The following is a 15909-nucleotide window of genomic DNA, read 5'->3' on the forward strand; positions in this document are numbered from 1 at the left end:
ATGTCTACTAGAAAAGTAAATAAGGTCATTTTTTTTATCTTGACTTTAAGGTGTCCATTAGCCACTTGTGTGCTTGCACTTCTAGTGTACTTCAAATCTTAACAGTATATTCTTTTAATATATTTATGCTATATTACTACAGAATTCCTGTAGCTCAAACATTAGAATATGGTGCTAGCAACACAAAGGATATGGGTTTGAATCCCGGGGAAGCAAGAACTGATATAAAAAGAAAAATCTGTACCTTGAATACAATGTAAGTTGCTTTCGATAAAAGCATACATGTAAGTGAAATAAAACAAAAAAAAACACCCAAGTGTACTTAAAGAGAGTGACTGTTTCGTAACTTAAGTACACTTTTAAAAGTTGCACTTTTAGATTATGCCATATGTAAGAATGTGATTTAAGTACTAAATCCAGCAGATTAAAAATGAAATGCTCATGACAGACGTCACAGCCGACATCTTAAGGCGACTGGCTGCTGCCGGGCAGATTTCGTCTCTCATTTGCTTAAAGTTCAACATTCTTTAACTTTGCATTGCTCTCACAGCTTGCTTTGCTCCGCTGTCAATCCCACAATCCCTGCTGGAGCCCATCGCTCAGCTCCCACTGAGAATACACTGACAATTCTGCTCATTTCCACAATAGATAAAACAGAAAATTTTATGCTGAAGTCTTCTGCTTCTCTTGCAAGAAATCTCACGTGTCTCCTTTTGAGATCTCAAAAACGTCTGTAAGCATACATGACAAATCATCAAAAGCCACAAGTGTCAGAATATCTACCCTGAAAATGTCATATGCACAAATGCATGTTTCAAATAATTCATTTGGAATTATGACCAGAGACAATGGCCATCATATGGATCCAGTTATGGGCCACAGCATTAACCTCAAATGCGTCCTGTTTTATCAAACTGAACCGAGCTCACTGAAAGCGCTTCTGCACACAGTGGAGAAACTCAGTGAAGCGGGTGGGGGTCCTGGAGAAATGCTTAAATTAGATCTGCTCAATTGAAACATTCGGCAGAGTTCACTCATATCGTACTTTTTATAATGTCTCCAGGAATGCGCACTGCACAAAACACTGGCTTCAGTTACAGGTAAGACGGAAGGTAAAACCTACGAGAAATGCAGTAATATGCCAATGCCGATGGTCAAAGTCCGAAATGGACACTTGATAGTCCCTCACTGATGTTAGTGAGGTATGGCAAACGTCCATGTTTCTCTTTGTCCTTCTTTCTCGCTCTCTGAACCCCCCAGAAATCAAGAGCACACTTACACACACACATAAACTTCAGAAAGACTCAGTCAACAGCTCCTTTATTTGACCTGGTTAGGCAGAGTTCTTGTTTACAGGCTACCATTAAGTTTGGTTTCCTTTTCTTGGCCGAGTGTGGAAGACATCATGTCAAAATATTAAAGTCACTGTGTGTGTGTGTGTGTGAAGTTGCACAAAGGACAGAAAATGTGAAATAAATGCCTTTTTAAATAAAAAAAAATCTTGAATCTTGAATCTTCTATGAATGACCCTCATTTTGGCTTCTTTACTTACTGTATATTCATGCAAATTTGATATGTTTAAAGCTGATCCTGACCCTGGACAGACCACACAGATGAATACACACACACAGCCACAGACATGGCGGTGAACTACAATATCCTCAAAAATGTCCTAAAGCTGACAAAAGTTGCAGACTAGTCATACATTTCTGTCCTCTTGAGCAGTATGTGAATTACACAGGGAATTTACAAAAGCTTTTCTAGCAAGGAAGTGCTGCTTTTAATTGTCTGGTGCAACACACACACACACACACACACACACACACACACACACAATCTTAAACAAATCATTTTATCTTGCATACATACCCATGCAGAGACCTTCACTTTATCTTAATGCACTCCAATAGTGCTGATGACATATAGCCAGGCTCAGTGGAAAAACATGCCTCTATCTGCATTTTTGCAAAACTTCAAAAACATACCAATATGTGCAATTCACTGCCTTTTCCAGATTAAATGAACACTAGTTTCAGTAAAACACCAACAACGTTTATTTCTTTTCGTACCAATTGTGATAACAGGGACGATTATTGAATAATAATACTTAATACATACTGTTCCTTGCACAATACTGTTATGACCTCAGAAGACTTTTACCATGGTGCATAATTTGTATTTTAATACAATTTGATGTTTGCATCACATAATCAGCTCCACATGCATGGCTTTTCTAATGCCGTAAACTTGCTCGGTAGCTCACCCGGTAAAGCATTGTACTTGCGATACAAAGTGCTCAGGTAAGAGTCCAGTGAAACATGAGTCACAATACTCAATATTCTTTTCGTACCAATTGTGATAACAGGGACGATTATTGAATAATAATACTTAATACATACTGTTCCTTGCACAATACTGTTATGACCTCAGAAGACTTTTACCATGGTGCATAATTTGTATTTTAATACAATTTGATGTTTGCATCACATAATCAGCTCCACATGCATGGCTTTTCTAATGCAGTAAACTTGCTCGGTAGCTCACCCGGTAAAGCATTGTACTTGCGATACAAAGTGCTCAGGTAAGAGTCCAGTGAAACATGAGTCACAATACTCAATAAAAAGAAGCAAAATGTGTTTCTATCCAATATTTGCTTTTGTTAACATTATCATTTAGGTTTAGTGTAGGTGTCATGTTAATTTCAAATACATTAAAGCATTAACATTTTTGCACCACTCACCGGACATTTCATTTGCTAACAGTGAATGTTATAAATGTTGCCAGATTCTTGTTTGTTTGTTTCAGATAAAACTGAATGTGCTTTTAGCACCACTCACTGGCAATTTCATTGTCAAACTGCCGCATAACAACCAACGTAATAAAACTAACATTGTTACTGGGCTTTTCAATTTGAAAGTATCATGAAGCAACATAATATCATTTTGCAGATATCTCACCCCTTTGCTTTAATCCTAGGTTCCTAAATTAATAGCACAATCATCTACGACCAATTCTGTGACAAAACATATTGTCAAAAAGAAAATTAGTTGCCAGAAACTGAAAAAGATTAACTAAACTGTTTAAGTCTCACGAATACAGCTGGGATCATGTTGACGCCCACACCAACAGAAAACCCAAGCAGCATTCTCAAAACAGCATTAATCCATGAGGTGTTGTCTTCATGTCAGAGAGTTTCTGAAGGTGAGTTTCATCATCCAAAGAAAAAACTCTCCGTCTGACTACAAGATCAAAGTCAGTGCCAAGCGTGGCTCAACCCCATCTTCAGCGTCTGCTCTGAAACAGCAGCGTAGGGGAAAACCACAGACTTCAAAGGCCAGACAGAGAAAGTCATTTTTCCTTATCTTAATTGATGCACAATTTTAATAATGACCTTACACTTTTGGGACCATGTCAGGATGGGGGGTGGGTGCGAGTCAAATGAAGTGGACGTGAAATGGGCTGTGGTACGGTTTGAAAAACCTAACAACCTCAAAGTGAAAGTAACATCGTGAATAATGCAACTCTAACTAAGTACTGTACACGAGCTCATCCATACTAGGGAGTCGCATACATCACAGCCTGTTAGGACAAGCAAAGTTCATGTTATTCTGCAAATGTGCATGTTTTAAAATCCATTTGTTTTCTCTGCTATTTTGGTTATCGCTTTCACAATCGAAGGTTGACTATCGTACAGTTATGCCTCTTCAAGTCTGTCATAGAGCACAATTGCTACACTTTAAGCACTCTGACCCTTGACCCGCAGCGTTTCAAGTGACTGGAGTGGTCTTTGACACCACACTGCCGAAGCGCTTCCACCGCCAAGAAAAATAAACAGCACATCTTGCCTTGAGAAGTGCTCTACAGAGGAGCTGTCTGATTATCTTCTGGCATTGTACAGCTCCTTCAGCGTCTGCAGCTCACATATGTGCCTTACATTCATCAGCTGAGCACAGAGATAATATATGTAACACTTTACATTACGTCCACATATTGTATACTCATGTTAAACATATGTTAATATAATTAATTAGAATAGAATCAGTGCTGACAATGTGTTTGTGTTGTTTTTTAAAATATGCTTCACAATATAGTTTCATGTTGTTCAATAGCACTACCAATGTAATTACAATTTAACAAGGACACTGTAATGCATGCACTGACCTACAAAGGCAAAATGCAAAAACTATGCAACACTGAAACAGAGAACAATGACTTCAAAGTTACTTCGTAAAATTTTGATTAATCTGATATTTTTTTTTACCCTTTATACAATTAATCTAATCACAGACACAAAACTCAGTTTTGTTAATGTCTTGTGCATTTTGTATGTAGCAATTGTGTTATTAACAGGTCTAATTGGTTAACATTAGTTAATGTATTAACGTCAACTAATAACGAGCAACATATTTATTAATCTTTATTAGTATTGGTTAATAAAATGTTCATGCATGAAACACAGTGCATTAAATAACTTTTACTTCTAATATTTTTCTTTATTTTACATAGAACAATAGAACAGAACTTATAGAAAAGGAAAATATATATATATAAAAATAAAGAGTATGAACCCCCCCCAACCTTATATACCAGTCAGACCTTAAAAAAAAAATTGAACCCCAATTTTCTAGCAATTTCGGACATGACCAAAACATATGATATAGAGTGGCAGGAGCTTGTTTACATCGGTCACATGTAGGGTCCACATCACTGTTAATCTTTGCCAGTCTGTCCTTAGACCAATGAAGACGATGTACAATTGCGTGTCTAAGACTAATAGAAGATGCATGTATTCTCCAAATTGCTTCCTGCCAAACATCATCTGATATTTGATCCTCCATTTATTTTTCCCATTTTTGTTTTAAATATTCTAAGGTAGTCAGATTATGTAGATTAAGTAGTCCATAGACTTTACTTATGGACTGTTTTACTCCATGCCCATGCTCGGGAATAGAATCAATGTGTGGTTCTGTGCTACAGGTGAGGCAAGCGGGAGATCGTTAAGTGCAAAATGACGTCTAAACTGGAACCAAATTTTAATAGAATGCAGCACAACTGGGGACAGTGTAAAATTAGATAAAGAGTGTGCCAATGGCAGCTTAGAACATAATACTGACAGTGGGTTGTATTGAATGGATGGTTTCTCTATCTCTGCCCAGCTGGCTGTCTCGTCTTCCTCAAGCAGGTATAGAATTGCCCTAATATTCGCCGGCCAGTAATAGTAAAGAAAATTTGGAAGGGCAAGACCTCCAAAACTGTAGGGTCTTTGTAATATTTTATCCATTATCCTTGGATGCTTCTTATTCCAAATAAAACTTATAATTTGAGCATTTAAGTTAGGAAAAAAGATTTATTGAGAAATATTGGTAAACATTGAAAAATATATAAAAACTTTGGCAAAACAGTCATCTTGATGATGTTAATCCTTCCACCTAGGGAGAGATGCAAGGAGTCCCATCTTTCCAAATCCTGCTTCAGATTGGCTAAAAGAGGTTGATAATTGGCTTTATAAAGATCCTTAAAGTTATGTGTAAACCATACCCCCAAATATTTAAACTTTATCATATTAATCTTGAAAGGGATTGAAGAGGCGGGCACATCTGAAATTGTCGAGCCAATTGACATGAGTTCACTCTTTTGATAATTAACTTTATAGCCAGACAACTGGCCAAATTCATTGAGTAAGCTTAATCAATTTGGAAGACTTAAGGATGGGTCAGAGATATACAACAACGTATCGTCAGCATATAAGGATACTTTATGTTCTAAATTTCCTCCAATATTAGTAGATAACCTTAATGCTATGACTAGGGGTTCAATCGCAATAGCAAAGAGGAGTGGCGATAGAGGACAGCCCTGCCTTGTGCCACGCTTCAGTTCGAAAAAAGGTGATATGTTGAAACCGTTCTAGATGCACTACGATCCAGAGCAGGGGAAAGGACGCAATTAAAGTCACCGCCAAGGATCAGATGATGCATTACCATTTTTGGCATTTTTGAGAAAAGATTACTAAAAAAAGAGGTGATCGTCCCAATTTGGGGCGTAAATGTTAGCTAAAATAACAGGAAGCCCATATAAATGCCCCACCACGATTAGGAAGCGTCCAGCCGAATCAGACTCAACACTCATCACCTGAAACAACCCAGCATTTTTTAGAGTGTAGGGTTACGAAATCTCCAAACATCAGCTATTCCGTATGTTTTAAGGAAATTCTGGATCGTATGCGCTGATTAAGATATTGAAACCGTTCTAGATGCACTACGATCCAGAGCAGGGGAAAGGATGCAATTAAAGTCACCGCCAAGGATCAGATGATGCATTACCATTTTTGGCATTTTTGAAAAAAGATTACTAAAAAAGAGGTGATCATCCCAATTTGGGGCGTAAATGTTAGCTAAAATAACAGGAAGCCCATATAAATGCCCCACCACGATTAGGAAGCGTCCAGCCGGATGAGACTCAACACTAGACACCACAAACTGTGAGGAAAACAACAACATATGACAACAGTTACCGCAAGTCAAAATCACGAATGCAAAATAACTGCATTATAACCGGTAGTTATAAGCGTCCCACCGGATTTATATTGAAGAGAGGAAAATGTCAGTATCTTCGGTTATATTCCGGTTTCATCCCCAGCGACGATGTACTTCTTAAAGTGAGCCATGGCTTTGTCCGGGTCCAGGAATTCTCTTGCCGCACCATTGTGAGTGATCCGTAATCAGGCAGGAAACAGTAAGCCATATCGAACACCTCGTTGCTCTCGTAGTAGCTTCCTGACGTCCGTGAATGCGGCCCGAGCTTTAACGACACTAGCAGTATAATCCGGGAATATTGCAATTAATTCACCGTTAAACCAGAGTGGAGCCTGACTTCGTGCTCGACGCAAGACCTCGGTGCAATCTTGATAGTAGCGTAGCTTTGCTACAATCACTCGTGGCTTTCCTCCGGGGGTCAATGGTCTTAGACTGCGGTGTGAGCGGTCTACCAGAACTTCCTTATCCAGTTTCAGCACTTCGGATAGTAGTTTAGAGACCGACTCCGTGGAAACTGATCCCGGTCCCTCCGCGACACCCACGATTAGAATATTGCACCTTCGCATCCTCCCCTCCATGTCCTCGGATTTATCTCGTAGCTCTTTCAGTTCCGTCTTCAAAGTGCCCACCACGGCTTGTAGTTCGTTCACTTCATCCGTCCACATTGACATGTTGCCTTCCATATCTTTAATGGTAGCCTTCATTTGTTCAATATCAGTTCGCATTAGCGTCGCATTGTTGGCTATTTCTGTTCTAACTGCTTGTAGCTCGCTCTTTAAAAAGCTGAAATCGTCAGCGAGAGAGTTCTTAAGTTCAGTCCTTATCACTGCGGATATATCTGCTTTTAAGGACATCAGAATCTGAGATTTCAGTTCTTTCACATCAATTTCGCTCATGTTCAAGTCCGGAGGAGTCGATGCACGGTCGGAAGCAGAAATTTGTGTCGAGGAGGTATTAGGCCTAGAACTGGAGGATCCGCAGTATTTATATTTCCGAAGCTTAGAGGCCATCACTCTATACAAGACTCATTCATCTCACGCACTGTTTATGCAGGTATATATTACGAATCGCGCTGGGGATACTTACAAAGGATATGTTGCTTTTAATACAAAATTAACTAAAACTTAGGCAGGAGCTCCGTCAAACACTATTCCATCGCCTGCTCACTAGCGCCCCAACCCCACATTAAATAACTTTTGATCTTAAAAATGTATTTGATGCATTTTTAGTTAATGTTAACTAGTGTATTTAAATAATGCCCAAAAATTAAACTTTATTGTACAATTTTACCTTACTACTGAAGTTTATTCTGAAGTTTTAATTAGCTTGTCAAATTAATTTGAACGCCAATTTTTTAAATAAACATTTAATAAATAAGTTGGCTGTTTTTTTTAAGCATATTTAGTTGAAGGGTTAAAAGTACATTGTAACAAATGCTATTTATTTATTGGTTACACTTTATTTTAAGGTGTCCTTGTTACAGTGTAATTATACATTTAAGTACTGATATATATATATATATATATATATATAAAAGAGGGTATGTGATTAGTTTGGATCTGGAGAAGGCTTTTGATAGGGTTGAGCATGAATTTTTATTTGGAATTTTTTAAATGTCTATATATATATATATATATATATATATACATCTGTTACATTTTAGTTTCTTGTTTTAGTTTATTTAGTTTTAGTTATTTTAATAGTTCAAGTTAATCTAAATGAAAAATTAAAAGATACATTTTTAAAATTTCAGTCAATGTTTAGTGTTTATTTAAAGTTTTTATTTAAAGTTTTTTTTTTTTATTAAAATTTTTTTATGGTTATAGTTTTAGTTAACGACAATAACCCTGTATATTACATTACATATTTCACAAAAGCAAACGCTTGCGTAAAATGCAACTTAATAAATAAGTCCAACTTTTTCTGGTTTCTCCAGCCCTATTCTTAAGGTTCGGTCCCATTTAGCATTGTTTAGTGAATTTTTGTGGGCAAAATCTAGTAATTTCAACAGGAATCCACACAATTTGGAATTTCAAGCGAGGGAAAAAATATTTCCCAATGCCGATTTCACATTTAAGTTTTAATGCGACTGCATCTTCATTAGGAGACATAACACTTATATATGTTTAGCATTGATTCAAACATGTTTGAAATAAGAAACATTTTGGCGATCAAATGACACAACATGTACGGGTTCCTCATGGTCTCTGCCGGTATATTTTCTGTGTGTCACGCTATCACATGTGCTGCGGCGCTGCTAATACATTCCTGCAGTGGCTTCCATTACTAGGCAGGAAATCTAAAACCAATCATCCAATACAAAGTGAGGGTGAGATATACTGTGAAAACAAACAAAGCACCCCAGCTTGTTGATTTAATGCGTTTGTGGACACGATTGCTGAGAAAACTCTGAGCCCTGCCAAAAAACCAATACGGCCTTCCACTGCTGCTTTCTCTCAACTATTCGATGAAAACAACTATTAAATCCAAGCTGAATTACTAAATAAATACGCTAGCCTTTTTTCGGGGTTATTCTTGTGAGAAGGCAGTTTCTAATTGAGTGATCCAACGAAATGTAAGACAAACACAACACAAAACGAACTGTCAGTCAAACGCAGAGTGTTTCAAAGCACATCAGGCTCGTCAAAAAACGCTTCAAAGTCTGAAAAAATAAATAATCGCACATCATCCTCCCTGAACCTCTAAGCTGAAATTCAACCGTCCAGTCACAATAAACGATGCACATGTGCAGACTGAAATATTTCAGACCCGCTCTCTGAAAGTCCCTGGATTCCCTTGTGGCCGGCGAGTGGACAGATGCAAGGCATGATGGGAGTATTACATCACACATGCGGCCGGGGGGAGACAGAAGTGAAAGTCACCATTTATCACTGGCCACCGAGCATTCTGAGAATCATAACATCCTGACAGGAAGATCTTGTGGAAAATTATCAGATGGGCTTTGATGAGAGGCTCGGCTGCCTCTTGGACGCGATCCAGCTCTGTGTGGCGCTGCGTGTTCGTTGACCCTGCTGTCTGCCGACTGATGGCTTTTCTCGTCTTTGTAACAGGAGAGCCAGTTTTTATGGTCTCTGTCTGTTTTTAATTGCTCTTTTTGACACTTTATTATTAACATATGAACCATATATGTGTCCCTGGAGCACAAAAGCAGTCATAAGTAGCACAGGTATATTTGTAGCAATAGCCAAAAATACATTGTATGGGTCAAAATTATCCAATTTTCTTTTATGCCAATAATCATTAGGTTATTAAGTAAAGATCATGTTCCATGAGGATATTTTGTAAATTTCCTACCATAAATATATCAAAACTTAATTTTTGATTAGTAATATGCATTGCTAAGAACTTCATTTGAACAACTTTAAAGATGATTTTCTCAATATTTAGATTTTTTTGCACCCTCAGATTCCAGATTTTCAAATAGTTGTATCTCGGCCAAATATTGTCCTATCCTAACAAACCATACATCAATGGAAAGCTTATTATTCAGCTTTCAGATCATGTATAAATCTCAATTTCAAAAAATTGACTCTTATGACTGGTTTTGTGGTCCTTGGTCACATATACCATATGACATTTAACAGATAGATAGATAGATAGACAGACTGAAAGATAGTGTGTTTGTTACATTGTAATTACATTGTTATAACTAATGAACAATATGTAAAAACTTTAGTGTGACTTTATATTACTTTTTTCATTGTTACAGTGTATTTATACAAATAAGTACTGAGTGAAATTATTTTACCAGATGGTTTAGGGTTAGTATGCATAATTTACTATTTTAACTGATTGAACTGGACTAGGGCAGTCAAGCATCAAAAAACAGCACAGAAATAATGGATGGATGGATTTGAAGTCATTGTTTTCTGTTTCATCGTTTGTGTAGTTACTGTATTTTGTATAATGTAAATGTTCATTACAGTGTGCTTGTTACATTGTAATTACATGAAACAAACTTCAGTGCGACTTTATGTCACTTTATTTGTCATTTTAGCAGTTTAATTATCCAAAAAACTACTGAGTAATATTAATTGATAACATGTACTTACTATAGGCTAAGGGTTTGCTTAACGTTAGTCGTTGGTAATTATGCATAATTTACTTTTGTTACTATAGTACATGTAACGTGTAACAAGCACAATGTAAAATAAAGAGTTTCCAAAAGTATTCTATTTATTTTTATTTTACACTACATTTTAACCTACACTACAAAGTAAAACAAATTTTCGTCATTGCCACTACATATCACATGTTTAACTACCCCAAGCATTTAATTATTTTCCAAAGTCTCTTTTATTTTTTTTAAGAGCTAGCAATGATTGTTTAACGTATCAGATTTTACTCATAAACAGGGACGAGGGACATGACTGTGTTTTTCCCTCATTCTTCTTTCATTCGGGAACAAAGGATGGTCCTTCCTGTTTTACTGAAATGTGGTGCCTGCGTGGCTGCCAATAGTGAAAAAAGCCACGAGGCTTCCTTACCCCGTGTCAGAGGGTGAGAGATGGGACATTGTCTTATCTCAGGAGGGCATGGACCTCAGCCAAGCCTGTCCTAGTGCTTCCTATTTTCACACCCTGGAGCACCTGCCCTCCGCGGAGCATGACGAGGAACGCGGCTGAGAGAGGAGCAATGAAAGGCATTCTTCACGGACACGCCTGCTCACGAGTGATCACCACAGCTCACCTTTCAGTCACCTGTAGCGCGGGTCACAGCGACACACACCGCTGCTCCTCAACGCCGCTGTTCACACACTGCGCTGTGAGCTAGTACTTTCAATAAAAGCTTCAAGTTAGTTCTAGGGCTGTCAGTTAAATGAATTACATGATATGATGGTAATTAACCGAATTATTGTTTTTTCCTCTCTATTTTTAATTTTAGAATTAACCAAACTTAAATAATGCATTCAAAACCTGCATGTGATTTTTGCACTCCTGGGTTCAAAACGGAAAGCTTATAAAGTAGTCATAAACTAATATTTGTAACTATTGTATTATTTTTTTTTTATTACCACGTTATTACTATATTTACCCTTCCCCCTTTATTAACTAAAAACTTGTGAAATTCTTTGAAATATAAATTTTTTCATGAAGTCCTGAAAAGAAAAATACATATATACTTTTTTTTTTTCAACATTCTTGAGAAATTGTAGTGGAATATATAACATTTTTAAGAACATGTAATCCGAGAAATACCATTATAAATGGATTTAATTAAAATAAATTGAATTTATGGTAACGCTTAATATAAAGCCTTTATGTATAATACATTATAAAGGTATTCATAATGTACATTGTAATGTATTGTATCTTTTCAGAAATAACTGTAACAAAAATGCATTATAATATTTGAAGGTTTGTTTGCCATGCATTTTAATGCATTACATTTTCTAAAGTATCAAAATGAATAGATAAGTATTGTAATGTATTATAGTTGCAATTATTAATGAGATCATACAATGCATTATAAGGTGCATTGTAAGTCATAATTATTGCATTAAATACTTTTATAATGCATTATATAAAGGCTTTATGTTACCAGATATCTGATGACTGCTCAAAAACAGTCCACATTTCTGAAACCTTCACATTAATTTTCTAACAAAACAGCATCAAAACGACATCATAAAAATCATTTGCATAAACTTTTAGATTAATAGATGATCAATTTTTCATGCTGCAATGGTTCATTAACAGGTGTGCATGTTCATGTTTATGAACTACAGGGTGAGATATTTTACAAAAATATTTTTGTTACAAATCTAACTTCAGAAACCCACATAACATCATGCACACTGCATTATGAGGGTAAAATGACAGCTACGAGAGGCATCTATGAGACTAAACATTAACCAGCAGTGCTAATGTAAACTGACCATTCAGATCATTCAAGTATAGTTCCTCCTGTCACTGAGAGCAGGGTGCTTCTCCATAACTCAGTTTGGGAGACATGAAACCGAAATGTTATACCACAGAGTGAATATGAACAAATTTGATTATAAAACATTCTGAAATGTAGACCTCATGTTGTACCATATCATAAAGAGGACACTGCATGACAGTTTGGGCAAAGAAATGAAAGAAGCAACTCTTATTTCTTTTCTTTATACTTCTGGCTCTTCTTCTAAAACTTTATATTTACATCTTTGCACTTTTCACACATACAGTACAAACCCAGCATGGATTCGCATCACTCCATTGTGCTGTTTTACTGGTTGACAGCCAGCTCATAATCTGTGTTAACATGAGTCATATAATAACTCATCCAGTAAAAACACTGCTTGACTAATGAATTGTCCTCAGTTAAATGTTTCTCTGTCTAAACATTGAACAGCTCCAAAGGTAAACAGAGTTACAGTGCAGTGGGAACTTCAGACCGAGTAACAGTACACAGCTGTTATCCTGACAGTCCTCAAATATGAACGCTTCAGACACATTCAAAGACACTTCAGTGAGAAGAAACCACACTGACAGAGATGTTTATCTGCATGTGTGCTGACTGAGCTAACTGAAACCCTACAGCATCAATCCACACAAAACACAACGGTCCAAATAATACACTGTTTTTAAGATTCTCTTGTATAATTGACACAATATAAAAACAATACATTTCAAGATATATTTACATGCAATCTGACTGAAATTGTTTTAAGTATATGATGAAGGTCAATATATTGAACTAATAGTTCATTCTAAAAATGCGCGCACCCTCAGGTCATCCAAGATTAGGATGAGTTTGATTCTTCATCAGATTTGGAGAAATGCAGCATTGCATCAGTGTCTCAGCAATGGATGCTCTGCAGTGAATGGGTGCCGTCAGAATGAGAGTCCAAACAGCTGATAAAAACATCACAATAATCCACAAGTAATCCACAGCACTCCAGTCCACCAGTTAATGTCTTGAGAAGCCAAAAACGTGTGTTTATAAGACATCCATCATCATGTTTCCAGCTAAAATATGAGTCCATAATCTATAATAATTCATGTTCCAGTGAAAAAAGGCATCTGGTCTGAATCAGGAGAGAAATCTGCACAGATCAAGCAGCGTTTACAAGCCAAAACAGCTCTAAACAAATATGTGGCGTTTTGATGTGAGAGACAACAGGAGATGCACTTTTTCACTGGAGGAAGCATTGTTATGGATTATGGACTTGTATTTTAGTAAAAAAAAAAATAAAAAAAAACCGTCTTGATGGATTTGTTTCTTACAAACACACAGCTTTCGGCTTCTCTAGACTGCAGATGAGCCATTGGTGAGCAAGTGATGGAATGTTAAATTTTTCAAAATCTGATGACGAAACAAACTCATTTACATCTCAGATGGCCTGAGGATAAGTACATTTTCAGCTAACTTTCAGATTTGGGTGAACCAATGCTAATGGTTAACTACCCCTAAAAAACGGGATACTGTAAGTTTGCAAACTGCTATTGTTCATTGCTGTTACAGCTGATGTTTTCTCTGCACTCAGCACCTGTCGCTGCAAATGCAGCAGAGAAAGTAGAGAGCACAAACTGGTAAATGTCTGTTAACTCTGTTAACTTAGCAACATAGTGAGGTCAAACTCTATTGGAATCAGCTGTGAGCAAGTCGTTTCTCTCCTGTAGTTTACATGGAGAGCTCCATTTGTGTGATAATGAGGGTTGTTTGGAGTTACAATGCTGTTGTTTGCACACTGTTAAGAGCAATTTTTTTGGCTTTCAATAGACAGTGTAGATTGGTGTAGTTCCAGTCTCTTCCAGCAGAGGCTCACTGCAGAAGAAAACCAGCCAAACCCTGAGCTCCGGGATTCACTGCTAACTGACAGCAGTATTTCAATGAGTTCATTTCACATATTGAAATTAAGAGATCACATGCCACTTGCAATAAAGGACAAACAGGCTGGCATTTTGCCAGGATCAGAGACTGGAAGTGATCTTGCTGATCAAGTCTTTCCCAAGCACATACAAAGACAAAACCAACACACTGTCAACATGTCAATTTATGCTTGGAACAAATTCTAAGACTGTCACTAAGCTGTTATTAACAGGAAGCTGAATGCTGGTTTTGTTATTTTCCTCTCTCCACTTGAAACAACAGACACGACGAAGCACACATTTGTTATGAATTTGGGGTTTTGAAACTGTTTTTAGTAGATTCGATGATTGCATGGGGTGACATCATGACCACAGATAGCTGCGCACGCTCCAAAAGAGCTTCCATTACTATCTACTGAGAAATACTCACAGCCACGACAAGCTGCAGTGTGAGAAAAGACAACAGAGACGACAACATTCATTTTTACAACTTTTGTTTGGTTTACTTAAAGTTTTTGACTTTTAAGTCTTTTAAATTTAGTCTCTTTTATGTCACATTCATTCACTAAAATGGCTCAGTAAATTCTACACAACATACACATAAAATTATTTGTTGATAAATTAACTGTAACGTTACCACATTACACACACACACACACACACACACACACACACACACATATATATATATTAGTGTTGTCAATCGATTAAAAAAATTAACTAATTAATCACACTTTTTTTTCTGAAATTAATCGTGATTAATCCCACCTAACATTAAAGTTTTTAAATATATTTTTATATTGCAATAATTTCACATTAAATCTTAATCTTAAATCAAATACAGTACATTTTTAATATTTGTTTAAAGGCATCTTTTGTTTTTATGACTGAAGGCCAGTATCACTGATGTCTCTATAAGATTGTTTTTCCCCTAATATTTAACCATTGACTAGCCATTCAACATTACAGTATAACAGCAGCTGGTTATCAGGTTATTTGGCTGCTATTACTTTAAGAGCTGCCGCTGCTGAACGTGACGCAGATCTGACACGCATTGTATTTTCTCTCAACTCTCTTCACCTTTTCTGACCCACTTCAGGTCTTAAAGTCTCTATAATGAACGGATGCTCCAGGACAGTTTGGAAAACCATTTCAGAGACATGTTCTTAAATGTGCTCATATATAATATATTAAATGCATGCACAGAAACTTCATGACTTAACTGACCATGACACTTCATGCATGTAGTTTAATTCGCGCTTTGATATGAAAAGATACAGGGTACAGCACGCACTGGCTATATAAATATCCCAAGAGACAGTTAAGACTTTTACATTGTTACAATAAAAGAAAAAATATATTTCATATAAACTGTTCTTTTAGAACTTTTTTTTTCTATTCCAGAAAAGCAGAAGCTGCAATCTGTCAAAGATAGGTCAGTTGTTTAATTGTCAAACAATTAATTTAAATATCAAACCATTTTTTTTTTAGTAATGACAAAAATGTAACGTAAGTCTAGTTTTGATGTGAAAAACTGAGCATTTACAGTATATGCTATT

The sequence above is a fragment of the Sinocyclocheilus rhinocerous genome, unplaced genomic scaffold (genome assembly GCF_001515625.1).
Source record: "Sinocyclocheilus rhinocerous isolate Xijiao unplaced genomic scaffold, SAMN03320098_v1.1 scaffold1850, whole genome shotgun sequence".
Taxonomy (NCBI): domain Eukaryota; kingdom Metazoa; phylum Chordata; class Actinopteri; order Cypriniformes; family Cyprinidae; genus Sinocyclocheilus; species Sinocyclocheilus rhinocerous.